The sequence below is a fragment of the Capsicum annuum genome, chromosome 3, assembly GCF_002878395.1.
Source record: "Capsicum annuum cultivar UCD-10X-F1 chromosome 3, UCD10Xv1.1, whole genome shotgun sequence".
In the NCBI taxonomy this organism is placed as follows: Eukaryota; Viridiplantae; Streptophyta; class Magnoliopsida; order Solanales; family Solanaceae; genus Capsicum; species Capsicum annuum.
In genome coordinates this window covers 43,721,437-43,738,652 of record NC_061113.1, presented here as the reverse complement: position 1 = coordinate 43,738,652, position 17,216 = coordinate 43,721,437, and positions in this window count along the sequence as shown.

The window sequence follows — 17,216 nt, the reverse complement described above, 5'->3', positions numbered from 1 at the left end:
ATGAAGTATTATGTCGTGGACTTTTCAAGAGCACATTGACTTTTTATTATGATTATTTGCTCCTTATCCTTTTCAAGGATTATTTCATTTGAAATCGATTGATCTACCACACTTCACGCATGCATAGACTTTGTCTTTTAGGAACATAATTTATGAGCACTTGCAGCTTAAATATGAGATGTTTTCGGTATTTGATTTGAATTATCTTTTGAATTAGGATCTGATGATAATTTTTAACATATTTCATAGTTGCTTATAATCTCCCTCATATGGTAGGAAAACTAACATGCATCCTCTATCTTATTTGAGGAATCCATCGCTATGCATCATGGTATATTCATTAATCATATACCGCACATAAAAAAATTTAGATGAAATATTTGGTTCAAGACCTTGAACCAATTAAGAGGGAAGAAATAATCATAATTTATTGGTCTAATGCATAGAAGTGTTATCATATGCAATATATCATATTTTAGACCAACAGATGAAGCTTTGTTCTCATTATCAGTAGTTCAGTTATCTATTGAAGGCATTCAATTCTAAACCACCATCATCAAGATGAATTGTCTTGATTACACAATCTGAAATTATATTCTTAACTCAATTTATATTGAGCAAGCAACTTTATGAATATCAAACTGAAGGTTGACAATAAATGTACATATGATCAACTTATTGATGCATCTTTTTAAAACATATCACATAATAGGTGAATAAGCCCTTATTCACCTTTTATACTTTTCGTATTTTAAGAGATCCAATCCCAAAATTAATTGGTCTAACCAACTTATCATGACAACAAGTAACATTACGAGTAATGAAGAAATTTCTAATTCTTCAATATATATTCAATACTCAGTATGCACATCTTTGGGATGTCCCAATCGTTCATGTTAATTTATGAATTTTTATTCTAGCAAACTCCAAGTTTACCATGACATATACCTTTTAATTTAGTAAATTTTAGATTTACTATTACATGAATAAATTTCAGATTTACTACTTTAGAAGTAGATTTCAAACTAACTCTTCTCAATTATTCAGCCTCTTTCGAAGGTGAGTTGTGATACCATCACAATCAAGTGCAGTTTGCATTAATAAACTTCCCATTCCCTGGGAATAGAATATAATCGTACCTTAAGCCTATCAAATTCTGATAGGTTATAACCCCTTACATGATATTGCTACTTCAGAAGCACATCGAGGTATACATATCTCTCAATTTATATCATATATTGCTACCACAATCACCTTCAAGAATGGATAAAATTGTCATCTTTCAGACCTATCATATATTACTACCACATTCACTTCATGAAATTGAGCATATCACATTCACTTTATGGAATGAAGCATATTTAATGAGACAGGTTTAATGACTTTTCACCAAATGCATATTACTTTGCCTTAGCCATCATACTATCATCAATATGGTTTTCACCAAATACATATTATTTCGCTTTAGCCATCATAATATCATTAATATGGTGCATGGAGATTCAAACTCAACGTCTTATCCATATAAAGACGTCTTAGGCTATAAATTGATGGGACATAAACCCAATATGCTCATCATAGTGCATCTAATCCGATGTCTTGCTCTCTTAATGGGATGAAATTTAAATCTATCGTCATACCCTTAGTCAATAACATAATAAGTCAAAAGTATAATATATAACTCAAACTTGAGCCTATAATGATGTGACCACTTATAATAATTATAAACATAGATAAATTTAATGATACACAATCATATACTTTTTTTGTACATCCTGTTAATAGTTAGGGACCAAACAAAAGATAGATTTAAAGTTTGTGCATATAAACCTTATGGCAGAATAGTATGATGGGGCTTTTGATGACTTTGATTTCAAGATATATAGTAAAAAAATAAGATTAATAATCAAATTGCATCAAAGTGATGTCTATTAACGATAATACATGGTGAACATGCACATGTAAGGCTATCAAATATATTGGGAAAAAAACCACTTACCTGAAAACAATAAGACATCGAAATATACGACAGAGATTAAAGATACTACAAACATACCTTAATCGGAAAGCAAGTAATCTCTATTAATTATAGACTCGTGCTGATAACGTGTTATGAAAATAAAGTAGAGAAGAATAAGAGTAGAGAGGGTAATTCTTATTTCTCTTGAGGATTCTCTTTGGGACTTTTACAATGAAGGAAACCTTTTATTTATAGGGGAAATTACTCATAATTTCTCAAGGATAGATACTTCATATCCTGATAGATATCAACTAAACCTTGATAAATCTTGATAAATTGTTGTGGTATTGTTGATAAACATTCACTATAATAATGTAGATACATTTATAATAGTGGCCCCTTTTTGTCAGCACAACCTCTCCCCTCATTTCCTATACTTTCGTTCCTAATTTGCAGTTCACTTTTTTTTTCTAATTGCTTCCCTATTTTATACCTTCATTTTTCTTTGTATTTTTCACCTCTTTATATGCTTCTATCTAGGGTGTTCATAATTTGAATAAAAACTAATTTTAACAAAAAAAAATTAATTATTTTTCATTTAGTTGATTTGCTTTAGTTTTACCTATTTAAAAATTGATAATATTTGAGTTATTTTAATTTTGTTCAAGAAAATCAAAGACATATATGATCGTAATACAACATTATATTATAATTATATATACATAATATATTATTTGTTATGAGTTTTTAAGTATCTTATAATATGTTTCCATCATAATTTATTTATTATTTAAATATCTTGTATTAGATGTACATTGTGTTACTGTTTTATGTAGTGATATGAGGGTATATTTTTTTTTCAATGAATTGTTATCTTTTTCTTCCTATTTTTTCAAACAATCGAACAAAAATCGATATATATATATATATAAATATTTTTATATATATATATATATATATATATGTTGTTTGATTTTAAGAAATTAAAAATTAATTATATTGATTTGAGTTTTTCCTTTAATCAATAACCTACTCAAATCGACCCCTAAATACCCCTACTCCCTCCAACAAAATAGATCGATATCATCATTGTTTATTTTTCTGCCCTTTGTATTCATATTTTTTTGTGTTTTTACTAACTAACGTGATGGACTCTTTCTTTCTGATTAAACATTGTGCCCTTCAACTAAATCAATTTATCAAGACAGCCCGGTGCAAACTAAATCAATTTATAAAAGTTAAATTTTATACTTTCAACTAAATCAACTTAAAGAAAAAAAGTTAACCCTTGTACCCCCAGAAGAAAAAAAACTGAAAAATTTTATTTTACATCTCGAAAAATTGAATCTAAGGAAATCTCAAAAAAAAAAGAAAAAAAAAATTCTTGAACAAAGAATTCACATAAATTTTTTTTTTATTTACAGTTAGCATATTTATTAAAAGTCAAAATATCCAATCAAATCAAAGAATGAACTCTTTTACCTTATATTTCACCAGTCCTCTCTTAGTTGGTCATCTTACTAAAAATAAATATTTCATATTAGTTGATCACTTATTAAATCAGGATAAAATTAATTAATATTTTCCTCATTTTACTCGTACAATTAATTATGTACATTAAATGTAGGCAATTACAATTTTAATGTCCATTTTTGTGCCCAATAAATACCATTGATATTGTATAGGGTAAAATAATAAAATTCATCATTCAATTATAATTTTTTAATAACCATGTAAAATGAAATAAGCCCAATAAAATGAGACGAAGGAAGTAGGTCTTATTGTGTGTTATTTTAACTTATGTATGCCTAATAAAAAGGAGAATTTATAATAAAGTGGAACCCACCAATATGAATTTTATCAATTAAAAATATCCTCATACAACTATTACATCGCATATCCCACTAACCATAAATTTTTTCGTATAACTATATCTATACAATCAAACCTTATATTTGTAATGGGAAGGTAATTATGTTATGAAAACCATGTTTTTACACCAATGGGCAAGGTCAATTAACGAGTAAAGTTTTCAAGCTTATCCTAAATACCACAATATTAATTATTATTGACTATTCACTTAAGATAGTTAGGACATAAAAATGAAATAAACTTTAAATCAATATTTCATTTCAATTATATTATATATATATATATATATATATATATATATATGTATTATATTATTATTATTATTATATTATATAGAAGTGAAAGTCCTTGGTACTACTAATTTGTCTTATTCTCTTTCTTTCATTTTTTTTAACTATTATTATTACTACTATTATTTCTATTTCTATTTATTTATTATTATTATATTATTTTTTACTACTATATATAAGTGAAGGTTGGGGTGACTGTATTTCGATAATTTTAGTCACCCCAACCTCCACGTAGATATAGTAGTAAATAAAATGGTTACATTTTTTTCTTATATTTATTAGTTTTGTTCTCATGTATTATTTTAATAATATTTTTATTTAGACCTTTGTAATTGAATTATACATCGTAGTATTTTTTATAAATATCTTTTTGTTCCTTATTAGGCTGACTACCAAAGGTATTTCGGTAATTTATGTATTATTTTAATAATATTTTTATTTAGACCTTCGTAATTGAATTATACATGATGGTATTTTCTTATAAATATCTTTCTATTCCTTATTAAATGACTATCAAGGGTATTTTGATAATTTTATGGTGCAATAAATGAAGGTTGGAGTGACTACAAAGGGTATTCGATAATATTAGTCACCCCAACCTTCACTTATATATAGTAGTAATACCTTTTGGTTCCTTATTAAATGACTATCAAGGGTATTTCAGTAATTTAATGTAATGGTGCAATAAGTGAAGGTTACTACATGGATATTTTGGTAATTTTAGTTACTCAACCTTCACTTATATATAGTTGTAAATAAAATGATTACACATGCATATGATTTTTTTCTTATATTTATTAGTTTTATCCTCATTTTTATAATGCAATAAAATGATTACACATGCATATCGTTTTTTCCTTAGATTTATTAGTTTTGTCTCATGTATTATTTTAATAATATTTTTATTTAGAACTTTGTAATTGAATTATACATGGTAGTATTTTTTTTAAAATATCTTTTTGCTCCTTATTAAATGACTACCAAGGGTCTTTCGATAATTTTATGATGCAATAAGTCAAGGTTGGGGTAACTACCAAGGGTATTTCGGTAATTTTAGTCACCCCAACCTTCGCTTATATATAATATTAATATCCTTTTGTTCCTTATTAAATGACTGACAAGGGTATTTCAATAATTTTATGGTGCAATAAGTGAAGGTTGGGTGACTACCAAGGGTATTTTGGTAATTTTAGTCATCCCAACCTTCACTTATATATGTAGTAAATAAAATGGTTACACATGCAAATGATTTTTTTCTTATATTTATTAGTTTTGTCCTCATGTATTATTTTAATAATATTTTTATTTAGACCTTTGTAATTGAATTATACATGGTAGTATTTTTTTTATAAATATCTTTTTGTTCTTTATTAAATGACTATCAAGGATATTTCGATAATTTTACGGTGCAATAAAATGGTTACACATGCATATTATTTTTTCTTACATTTATTAGTTTTGTCCTCATTTTTATGGTGCAATAAAAAGGTTACACATGCATATTATTTTTTTATTATATTTATTAGTTTTGTCCTTATTTATTATTTTAATAATATTCTTATTTAGATTTTTGTAATTGAATTATACATGGTAGTAATTTTTTATAAATATCTTTTTGTTCCTTATTAAATTACTTATTTTTTATACCCAAAGAATATTTTGGTAATTTTATGGTGCAATAAAATGGTTACACATGAATATTGCTTTTTTCTTATTTTTATTAGTTTTGTCCTTATTTTTATGGTGCAATAAAATGGTTACACATACATATTATTTTTTTCTTATACTAGTTATCTGTAGCCCGTGCTAAGCCTAGGCCCAAACTCTAAATATAAAAATAATAATGCTTTAACTAAAAAAAATTATTTGTATTATATTCTTTTACTGTATAATTAATAAAACCTAATGACAGTCAAAATGAATTGTTCATAAATTTTCATTATTACCTAATTTGTCAAAAATTTACAATAAAAATATAAAGAGTAATTTAATTGGCTTTTTTAGTCATAGTTATAGTATTTTTAGTTTTGACATACTCCTTACAAAATTATTTTCCTCCATGAATAATAAGTAATCTACATTACGCTACCTTAATTAAATAGTACCAATTTACTATAAGCTTTTGGTTATGTAAAACTCCGTTGTCTTAATTTTGATTTTTAAAAAATTATTAAGACCACCATCATTATATAAAACATATTCATTATAATTTAAGTATAAACATTAAAAATAAAATATAATATAGCAAAAAAAGTAAAAAGCTACAAAAATTCATAAAAATTTACTATTTGTTCATCTCAATTTAAATGTCTTACTTCTTTTTGGGTATATCTCAAAAAAATAGATTTTTCTATATTTTGTAAGTTTTTCAATTTTAACATTCTACATGACTAGTCTAAGACCACAAGATTTAAAAACTACATACTTCATTCATCTCATATTAGTTGTCCATATTATAAAAAATAATAGCTCAAATTATTTGTCAATCTTCAAAACAAAACAAAATAGAATTAATTAATTTTTTCTATTTTTCTCTTACAATTGAAATTCTTTTAAGTGTATGCAAATTTATAAAAAAAGAATTAAAAATTATAAAACTACTCTTCTTATTTATGATTATGTAAGGGCATGTGATGAAGAAAGTAGACAACTAATATTGAATAGAAGGAGCAAATTTTTAATTTAAAATCATAAAATTCAAAAACTTCAATTAAAATGGAAGGAGTACATCAATCATAAATATTCATGTACGCTTAAGCAAGTGTCGGGGGTTCGATTCCCGCCTTGTGCATGCAACAACCAATTGGTCAGCGACATACCCTTAAATGGAGCTCAGATCTGTGGACGATTAGTCCTTGGCCTGTCGGGTTGGGGGATACCTTGGGAAACCCCAAAAAAAATATTCATGTAAGAATATGCTTAAAAGAAAAAGATTTTTTTAAAAAAATAAGAAAAGAAATAGAATTGAGAGTTAAATAAATTAAAGAAAAGACAAAAGAAAGAAATGATGGTAAAGAAAAAAAAAAGTAATATGGAGCAACATGAACAAAAGAAAGAGTCATATGGAGCAACATCAATGGATAAAAAGTTTTGTGAGGACTACCAAAACTTGGTATCCTCACTTATATATAAGTATAATTTATTAGTTTTATCCTCATGCATTATTTTGATAATATTTTTCTAGATCTTTGTAATTGAATTATACATGGTAGTATTTTTTTATAAATATCTTTTTGTTCCTTATTAAATGACTACCAAGGATATTTCGGTAATTTTATGGTGCAATAAATATTTCAGAATCGATGTATGTCTCCTCAACTTATATATTTGAAACTTTCAAATGAGACGTGCATCATGTACTTTTCCAGGAATGTTCAAACGAAAAACGTGTCGACAACTGTAGTTGCAACAATCTAGCTAAATTTTTATCCACTTATATAATCACTTTTGTATTGGTTGGACCAGTCTAACAAGCTTAATTTTATTCCACACTGAATGTATATATTATCTTAACATCAGTTCATTGTACTATATTTTTTTAACTCCTATACTAAATAATTAAAACAAATAGGAAATAATTTTCCCCAAATTTGAATCTCTTTTGCACATTAGTGTTATCAAAATGCCCGTGTCTTGTACAGGCACGAGTATCTAGTATATATATAAAGGAGAATGTTAATCAATCTTATGTGTCATGCTTGAGAGATCTCTAATGCTATTTATCTTTTTTTGTGATTTTTTGGCTATTTTTATCATATTTCTTTCATTTATATGCAATATAAAATGCCTCCAAAAGACACACAATAAATTCTCTATAATTTGACTTTCTTTGACATTACATAATTATAAATTAGTTATTATCTCTTCACCTTTTCGTCTCTTTTTATATTTTCATAAATTTTTTATTTTTTTAAATAATTTTTTATTTATTTTAAAAAATAATCAACCAACCATTATCTCTCTATATATAAAGAAAGATTGTAAGAATGATGATGTAGCACCTCTCAATTGCCTCCAATTATATTTATCTTTTTTCTTCTTTTTTTTCACATTTTAAAATTAATAATGTATTGTATGATAAGTACTTCAAAAGCCTAATTCTCTTAATTACATGTTTTATTTACCTACTTAATATTCGTATTTAAATTGTAGTTACTGATCTTGAATCTAAGGAAGATCAAAAGCCTAATTCTCTTAATTACATGTTTTATTTACCTACTTAATATTCGTATTTAAATTGTAGTTACTGATCTTGAATCTAAGGAAGATCAAGAGCCACTAAAAATAGTAATGCTTAATAATGAGGGCTACACTAATATTCATTATCGTCAATTTAATAGAAAAACAATAATTATATAGAAAATTAAAAGTCACTTAAATAATATTTTGTATTTAAGGATATAGTACAATATCATTCATGATTGATCAACAAAGGACATGGGACAAAGCAGCGACAACATCAACATCAAGAGCTTAAAATTCAACTTCATCATAATTTTTATAATAAACTTTGTAGAGGTACTTTTTTTTCTATTCATGTGTTTCATGGAATACGATAGTATTCAATCTTATTTCTTATAGAGACAGTTGACAATTGAATTCAATTTTAATTATTATTTTTATATGCGTAATAGTGCGAAAAAAAGCCCGACTTTAAGTTGTTCAAGAATAGTAATGTTGAATTTCTTGATCTTTGCTTAGGATTAGTTAGTTCTATTCTCGGTGAAATGGGGAAGGGATATTATAGACTTTGCCAAAGATATTTTTTTAACCAATTATCATATTTTGATAATTTGTATAATGATTTAAATTAGATTTATCAGATCAATTTTTGTGTGTTTGTTGAGGTGGAGGGGGGAGAGAAATAACATTTCCTATGTTTATACACAAATATAGATATAATCAGATAATAAATTCAAAATATGAGATACGTCGCATAAATATTTTCTCCTTATAAACATATCGTGTAATTTTTTCATTTAGCTTTTATGATAAGTTACGATATCTTTTCATTGGGAATGCATTACAACTTAAGTGCCAGTACGTTCATATTTTGTTAGCCTTGTGTTATTATACTCTAAAGAAAGTAATCGAGTAATGACATCTTTTAGTGTTTTCATAATACATTTGTTATGAGTATTTCTTTTTACTTACTTATATATGTAATGCTTTGTTCTTTTATGTATTTGATTATTCTCTACATATTGGTGGTTGCAGGGAAGAGTTGGTAACAAAAAAAGATTAGCTCAGTAGTATTTTGGGTCTATTTAGTCAAATACGATCATTATTTTGTCAATAGTATTTTGGGTTTATTTAGTCAAGTACCATTGTTATTTTGCCCGTCGTTATTTTGTCTAAGTCTTTTAAATTATCTTTTTTTATTTTTGATATGTTAGATTATAAATTTACTCCTGATAAAATCACATCTAATTATATTTTATTTAGTCTTCTTTCAAAAATAAAATAAAAATGAGATTCGTAGACCTCATATATTAAAATAAAAGAGATAGAATAAGAATAAACAAGTAAATCGCCCAAAAGAAAATAAGATTGAAAAACAAATTTCATGTGCACATTTGAATTATTTTGCATTTTTTCTCTTCTCTCCCTTCATTTACTATATTGAATAATTCACTCTTTTCTTTTAATGGTAATTGAGATGTACGTACATGTTTTTTCCTCAACAAGATTTTTTATTTTGTTAATACTAATTTTATTTATTCAGAATTTACGAGACTTAAGAGTAATTTCTTAATTGTAGAATTTAAAGGAATTTTGCCCAATTAAATCTTGAACATCACTACACTACAAGAAAGTGTATCTATAGCTACCAAACTTAAGCTATGAATTCAAAAATCACAGTTATTAGTAAATAACAGCCATAAAAAATCAATTTTCGTAGCTATTTATAAATTCATAAAATTTCTCAGCTACGAATATTAAATTGACAAAGCTAATTTTTTTATTTTTGCTACAATTACTAACATTCGTGACAATAATTAGCTAAATAGCTACAGATTTATTGTTACGATAAAATTTTATAGCTAATCATAAGTTTTTGCCATGCGATGAAAATTATTGTAGCAATAGTAGTTTTTTAGCCACGATAAATTATTTGAAGCAAAATATTGTAGCTAAATAATTTTTTTTCTTCAAGTTGTAAAAAAAGTAATCTTTTTGTAAAAACAAACTATTTAAAATAAAAATTGTTAGTAAATAATATTTTTTGCTTCAAGTGGCAAAAAAATTGTGGAAATAGTTAAATACTATAGCTACGTATTTTTTGCTATAGTAAAATCTTGTAGCCAATTATTATTTTTTGCCACAGGTTAAAACTTATTGTAGTAATAGTAACCTTTCAGCTATAATAAGTATTTAAAATAAAATATTGTTACTTCAAGTTATAAAACATTATTACAAAAATCAAACTATATAGACATAGAATTTTTGTTCTGTAAAATCTTATAGCTAATTATTAATTTTTGTCAGGTGCTGAAATTTTGTAGTAATTAATGACATTTTAGCCGTTATAAAAGGTTACTGAAACAAAAGAGTATAGCAATAGTTGTCATGACAAAATGATTTAGCGACGAATATATTATTGTGATTAAATTTTATGAATAGTAATTATTTTTACCACAAGCTAATGCTTTAGCAATACTAATCTAGAGTGATTAAAGATATTAACCATTCAATTCAATCTAGTAATACATATGTCTACTTGTAAATTTCAAATATAATTTTAGTAATAGGTAATTATATCCAATTAATTTAATTAGTTAATTATACTGAGCTTAAACATAACTTTACTAAGCTCACAACCTAATCAAATGCTTCTAAAATTATTATTTGGTTCAAACTAATTACATTAAATTAATATATTTAGCGATCTAATATGATTGGAGGCATTAATCATTTGATTTAACTCACTTTTATAAATTTTAAGTCCTAAATATAACTTAAGTAAATACCTAATTATATTTATTTCAATTGACTAATTATATCAAATTTTAGCAATACTCTATTCAACTTCATCTTGGCCAAGTGTTTTCACAATTATTATTTGACATTTTTTGAAAGTTCTATCGTAAAATAATGTCCAAACTTAAAATTTATGATGATGACACTTGTTATTATGATATTATTTCACTTCTCCTATTCTAAATAAACGTATTAAATAGAATTCTAAAATTGGCAGTTTTATTTTATTTTATTTTTGGATTTTTTATTTTAAACTTGATATATAATTTATATAATTTTACATTTTAATTCAAAAAAATAAAAATTATAACTCAAATTGTAATCTTTTCTTTTGAAAAGGTCAAATTGAAATAATCAAATTTTGTGAAATATGATTCCACCATAATAGGACACCTTATTTGAATTCATATTTTGATGATAAAAATGAAAATTAAATTGACATTCTTTGGAAAGTTCTATAGTAAATTATTGGCTAAACTAAATTTTATGGTGATGATGCTAGCCATTATAATGTTATTTCGCTTCTTCTATTCTATTTGGACAAACTAGATAGCAGTTGTAACATTGACAGTTTATTTAATTTATTTTAGATATCTGTTTTATATTTGCAATTTTAATTGATGTAATTCATATTAAATTTATATAATTTTTATATTTTTAATTCAAACAAAAAAAATTATAATTCAAAATTCATATATTTTATTTTGAAATTGGAATTGAAATAATCGAATACTGTGAAAGTATAATTCCACCATAATAGGACACCATAGCATGAATTTGAATTGACGTTGATTCTAAAAAGAAAAATTAAATTGACATTTTTTCTAAAAAAAAATATTTAATTTAAATAATTTTCAAACTTAAATTTTCTGATAATTACCACTTGTCATCACAATATTGTTTTGCTTCTCTGATTCTATATGGATAAACTAGGTAGATTTTTTGATATTGAATATTTTATTTTAAAATCTTTTAAATATGACATTCTAATCCATATAAATTATTTTAAATTAATATAATTTTTATATTTTTAATTTCAATTTAAATAACAATAATTCAACACTAAGAATAGTCATAATATTTAGAATGATATTTATTTCACATAAATAAATAACTTTTTCCATTAACTTAAGTAGAACATATATGTATTATTAACAAAATTAATAATATTATAGAGGACCAAAATAGTTGAAAAGGAATATACATCTTAAAATACTATCTGTTTCATAAATATTTGACTTTTCCATTAATTTAGAGTAGAGTATATATTTATTATTATTATTATTATTATTATTATTATTATTATTATTATTATTATTATTATTTTCTGTTAGATATTTTTGTGTGTTACATTTGTTAGTTACAGAGTAAGCATTTGTGCATAAAGAATTTTTTTTAATATATATATATATATATATATATTACTACCATATATAAGTGTGAAGAAGTAGACACCTTTTCGTCGTCGTGCCTCCTTTCAGACGAATTTGCTATATTATCCTTAATTAATTATTATAAGTCATTACCTATTAAAAATTTAATAATATCTAATTAAAAAATAGAGATTTATGACATATCTGCTTCAAACGTGATTTTTTTATATAACCCCTAATTAATAATTATAAGTCAACTACGTATAAGAAAATTAATAATATTTAATAAGAAATAGAATATACATTTATGACATGTCTGCTTCAACCATAATTTACTATATCACCCTCAATTAATTATTATAAGTCATTTAAGAATTAAAAATTAATAATATTTAATAAAAATAAAAAATAGACATAAAATGATAAATTAACTCTTGATATTTAAATTAACTTGATGTCTTATATGAGGATCTTTAATTTTTTTTCACAAGTATTTTTTATAATAATTTTGTTATATCACTTCTAATTAGTTATTATAAGTCATTTAAGATATGTCTGTTACACTGCTTCAACAGGAATTTTACTATATCACCCCTAATTAATTATTATGGTGTGCCAATTAAATTGATATAGAAGAAAAAAGTATTATAAATCACAATAATTAAAAGCTTAATTTTTTTAAAAAAATATAATTAACTATCAGTGCGACAAAAGTTTGGATAAGGAGAGTAGCATCTATTATGTGAAAATTACATAAAAAAGTATTATAAATTACAATTGTTAACAACTTAAAATATCCAAAAAAAAAAAATTAATCTATTTTATATTCCAAAAAAATACGTAAACAATACTATAAATCACAATAATTAATAATTAGAAATATTTAAAAGATATAAAATATTTGACTGAATCTCAAAATTATAATAGTGCCACTTAAATTGAAATAAATGAAAAAGTATTATAAATCACAATAGTTAAAAACTTAAATTATTTTGAAAATATAATTGACTATCAACACAAAAAAAAAATTGGACAAGGAGAGTAACATATATTATTTAAAAATTATATAAAAAATATTATAAATTATAATAGTTAAAAACTTAAAATATCTAAAATTATATTAAAAATATGATTGGTTATCTAAATTATATTTGTGAATTGAGACAAAAAAAAATATATATTGAGACGAGTCTCTCGATATCTAGTGTGTATATATATTCCATCGGACGAATATTGTTCGACCATTGTCACTTCTCTTTTTTTTTATACTCATTATTACATTGGTTACTTCCATTTCAACAATATTAATTAAACAAATTTCCTTGGCATGTCTGCTTCAAATATTGATTATGGTATATGGTAAACGATATGTGTGATTCAAAAGGGCAAGTCAAAAATTGCTGCAAGAATCTCATCAAAAGGAACACGCTAATTTGATGAAATTAATTATTGAATAATAAAGAAAGTTGTTATAAAACAATAAAGAATAAATAAGAAGAGTAGAGAGAATAGAGAGAGTGGTTCTTATTTCTTCCCTTGAGGAACGAGAGATCATAAGATTGTCAACACAATGAACAAAACCCATCTATTTATAGGGAAAATTTACTCCTAGTTTGAGTAAAAGACGGATGCTTCAAATCCTAATAGATATCAAAGTAAATCTTGATAGACATTCACTATAATATAAATACATTTATAACACTCTCTCTTGAATGTCTAGATAGATAATGTGCCTCGTTAAAACCTTACTAGAAAAAACCCGGTAGGAAAAAAAATCTAGTGAAGGAAAAAGAGCACACATTTCTAACAATACGCATATCGGCTGCCTCATTAAAAACCTTATAAGGAAAACCCAGTGGGACAAAACCTCGTAAGGGAAAAAGAGTACAGCGCGTATTAACTCCCCCTAATGAGAACATCCTTGAACCTTTGCATCTCGATCTTGTGCAGCATCTTCTTGAACATTGCAATTGGAGAAGATTTGGTGAATAAATCAGTCACTTTGTTAGTTGAACGAATCTGTTGCACGTTAATATCATCATTCTTATGTAGCTCATGTATGTAGAAAAGCTTTGGCAAAATGCGCTTCGTTCTATCTCCATTTATGAATCCTCCCTTAAGATGTGCTATGTATGCTGAATTATCGCTGTATAAAATTGTGGGTAAATTGTCATATTTCACACCACATTTTTCTCGAATGAGATGTATCATGGACCTCAACCATATACATTCTCAGCTTGCTTCATGAATAACTATTATCTCAGCATGATTCGATGAAATGGCTACGATAGTCTGCTTTGTATATCTCCAAGATATGGCAGTACCACCACATATGAACACATAGCCTATTTGAGACCAAGCTTTATGCGAGTTAGATAAGTACCCAACATCAGCATGACCAATAAGATCGGGACTGCAATCTTAAGAATAAAACAAGCTCATGTGTTTTATCCCATTTCAATGTCTCATAGTAGGAGCAGAAATATACCTTGCTAACAAATTAACTGAAAAGGCTATAGGCCTTGTAGTATTTGCAAGGTACATGAGTGCATTAATTGCACTAAGATACGGTACTTCATAACCAATCGAATTCGATATATTTTGAATTTTAGCAAATAATCTATTGCTTTAAAAACTCTCCTAGAGTTCCAATGATGTTCAAGCAATAAGCTTATACAATATAAGAATTATAAATAAGTTTCCCAACAACTTTTATATGCTTCAAGCATTTTGAATCCTTAAAAGTTTTTCACATAAGTTTTGTCAAGTGACAATATTCAACATTTCATGAGTGACATCTTCAAATATCTGGACTGCAAATCAAATAAGTTTAATACTTACCAAGATGCATCCTTTCATGTCACTTGATAAATGTTTCTACGTTAGCATGCTTAAATTAACGTAGAATTAAGATCCTCGTAATCTTTCACAATATTGCGCCAATATTGTGTCAAATATATTGATGATATATCATTTAGTATCGGTTCACAATGCGACATAACATTTTGAGATCTCATCTCTTCATTATTTTCAGGTACATGAACCTCTCATAAGGTTTCATGAAGTGTTATGTCGTAGGCTCTTCAAGAGCTCATTGCCTTCTTATTATGATTATTTGCTCCTTATTTTTCAAGGACTATTTCATTTGGAACCGATTAGTCTACCAAGCTTCACGCATGCATAGACTTTGTCCTTTAGGAACACAAAATACGAGCACTTGCGCTTAATATGAGATGCTTTCGGCATTTGACTTGAATTATCTTTTGGATGAGGATCTGGTGATAATTCCTAATATATTTCATAGCGCTTATAATCTCCCCCTTATGTTAGGAAAACTAACATACATCCTCTACTTCTTTGAGGATTCCATCTTTGTGCATTATGGTATATTCATTAATCGTATACCGCACATCAAAATTATTAGATGGAATAATTGGTTCCCGACCTTGAACCAATTAAGAGGGAAGAAATAATCATAATTTATTGATCTAATGCATACAAATACTATTGCAATATATTATATTTTAGACCAATACATGAAGTTTTGTTCTCATTGATAATGATTTAGCTATTTATCGAAGGCATTCAATGCCAAACCATCATCATCAAGATAACTTTCTTGATTGCACAATCTGAAAATTATGTTCTTAACTCAATTTTATTGAGCAAGCAACTTTATGAATGTCAAACTGCAGGTTGAAAATGGATGTAAATGTGATCATTTTATTGATGCATCTCTTCAACATATCATATGATAGATGAATGGGCCCATATTCATCTTTTATATTTTTCAGATTTAAGGAATTCAATCCCAACATTAGTTGGTCCAACCAACTTATCATGAGAATAAGCGACATAAACAATTCTCGAAGAACCTTCTAGTTCTTCAATACATGTCTAATATTCAATATGCACATCTTCGAGATGTCACAATCGTAAATATCAATTTATGAACTTTTATTCTAGTAAACTCCAAGTTTACCATGACATGTACTTTTTTCTTTAGTAAATTTCAGATTTACTATTACATGAATAAATTTCAGATTTACTGCTTTAGAAGTAGATTTCGAAATAACTCTTCTCAGTTATTCTGCTCCATTCGGAGGTGAGTTATGATACCATCACAATCAAGTGCACATTTGCATTAATAAACTTCTTATTCCCCAGGAATGAAATATAATCATGCCTTAAGCGTATCAAATTATGATAGCTACTACAAAAACAAATTGAGGCATACATATGATTTATTGCTACCACATTCAATTCAGGGAATAGAGCATATCAATGGGATATATTTCATGAATTTTCATCAAATACTCATTATTTTGCCTTAGCCATCATAATATCATCAATACATGAATTGAGATCCAATCTCAACGTCTTATCCATATAAAGACATCTTAGGCATAAATTGATGGGACTTGAACCCAACATATTATCATCCCTTTTGATAATATTATTCTTGAGGAATAAATTTAAAACATAAATGGTTCCAAACCAATTATTTTTCCTCAAATTCAACAATAATTATATTATTAGTAGCAAAAGATAAATAACATAAGAAATTACTAACCTTGAAATCCTTAAGATTTATAATCTCACCTTGTTTGACAGAGTCTCGTGCTAATAACGTGTTATAAAACAATAAAGAATAAAGAAGAAGAGTTGAGAGAATAGAGAGAGTGATTCTTATTTCTTCTCTTGAGGGATGAGAGATCATAAGATTGTTAATACAATGAA